This window comes from Xenopus laevis, chromosome 2S, assembly GCF_017654675.1.
Source record: "Xenopus laevis strain J_2021 chromosome 2S, Xenopus_laevis_v10.1, whole genome shotgun sequence".
In the NCBI taxonomy this organism is placed as follows: Eukaryota; Metazoa; Chordata; class Amphibia; order Anura; family Pipidae; genus Xenopus; species Xenopus laevis.
Genome location: NC_054374.1, coordinates 146,502,046 through 146,503,977, shown reverse-complemented (window position 1 = coordinate 146,503,977; position 1,932 = coordinate 146,502,046).

Sequence of the window (1,932 nt, the reverse complement as noted above, 5' to 3'; positions counted from 1 at the left end):
GTGGCCTCAAAGCAGGTGATTATTTTTCAATTCCAGGCTTGGACGAATGCTTTGGTTGCATAAAAACCAGGTGTAGTGCCAAACAGAGCCTCCTGTAGGCTGTCATTTCACATAGGGGCTACCAAATAGTTCATCACAGCCCTTACTAGGCACCTCCTGGATTTTTTTTTTCATGCTTGTGTTGCTCCCTGGCTCTTTTACATTTGAATGTTGGCAATTGGCCAACTTAAATACCTTTTCTCGTGATTGGACACACCTGCCTATGAAGTTCAAGGCTTAACGAGCTAATCCAATCAATTTGGTGTTGCCAGAAATCAGTATTGAGCAGTTACATGCATTCAAATTAGCAAAATGACAAGGGTACCCACATTTTCGCACAGCCAGTTTTTCATATTTGATTTCATTTCATACAACTGAATTCTGCTTCACTAAAAATATGTGTTCAGAAAACACCCCAGTACTCAGATTTTCCTGGGAAATGAAAGACATACCACTGTATATATATATATATATACACACACACACACACACACACACACACACACAGTCATATGTGGCTCCAGAAGGCAGATGAAATAAAAATCACAACAAAGACAAATATAAAAGTTCCAGAATATGAAAAGCTTTGAACTGCATTGTGATTCCTTAAAGCTAAAACTGATCAAATGCCACAATATTGGTGTTGAGGCATTTTCCAGTTTCGCTACACTGCTCCAAATGAATTCCTTTATCAACCTGACAATCCCTACCTCACACACAATTGCTTCTGATTATTTCCTATCTGTTCAGCAGTTACTGCCGAGAGCAACATCAATCTTTCAGGCTGCCACGAATATTCCCCGCAGCTACAGAATTAACATTGTTCATCACATTCATGTCAAAATGCATCAATGCAAACTTTTAGCATTTATATATTATCAGCAAAATCCCAGACACAACCTGATCTCCTACAGCACATGCACAGTAACACATGCACACATACTCTACGCTCCACCGATTCCATTCTATGGGGCCGATTTACTAAAGAGCGTGGCCATCGCTAGCGAAAATTCGCCAGATCAGCAGGGACATTGGCAACTTACTAACAGGTGTAGAGGACAATTCGCGAAAGACACAGCCACTAGCGCAGTTTTTCTCACTATCACCAGGCGCTTTTTTTTTTTTTCGTTACTCCACAAATTCACCAAGTGCGAATTTTACAGAACGTTCCCTCTTTTGCCAGTTTCCTTTACCAGCTTAGATCCGGCGAACTGATAAGATGAAGCTACATCCTCCTCAGTCTTATGTCAGTGACATCATATCCTGTATGCTGGAAAGTTTTAATAGTTCTAAAATACACTGGCATTTTTTCATATTTTAAAGCAGAATTGCCTTCAAAAGTCCTAACTATTAAAGATTTTTCTGTTAATTTTTTTTACATTTTGAGGGGCATGCGAAATTTGTTTTAGGGTGGGCTCATTTCTAGGGCATTAGAACATCTCTTTTGTCTTTATTTTGCTTCCTCGGAAATTTGTAATAATAAGTGGCCACTTAAATTTTTGCAAAATTTGCACCAACATCTCTAATAAAGACGTCTATACAACCTATATGTACCCGTCCTTTTCAAATTGACCTAAGTGTAAGAGTACTAACGAAGTTTCACTAGGCAGAAATGAATGTTAGCGAATGTTTACTATGAAATTCTCGCGCTGACCAATTAACGTTAGAGAAACTTCGCCAGTGTTCGACTACAGAGACTCAACTTTGCATTTTAGTAAATAAGCATAGTGGTATCGAATTTGCGCCTAACGAAGTGTGGCGGATCGTTAGTTGGCGAAAATCTGCCCTTTAGTTAATTTGCCCTGTGTGTTTAAAGAATACATATTATCATAGGAAACTACTCAAGAGGCGTAACCAACTACAAAACATAATGCCCCCCTCAAAAAATCTTTA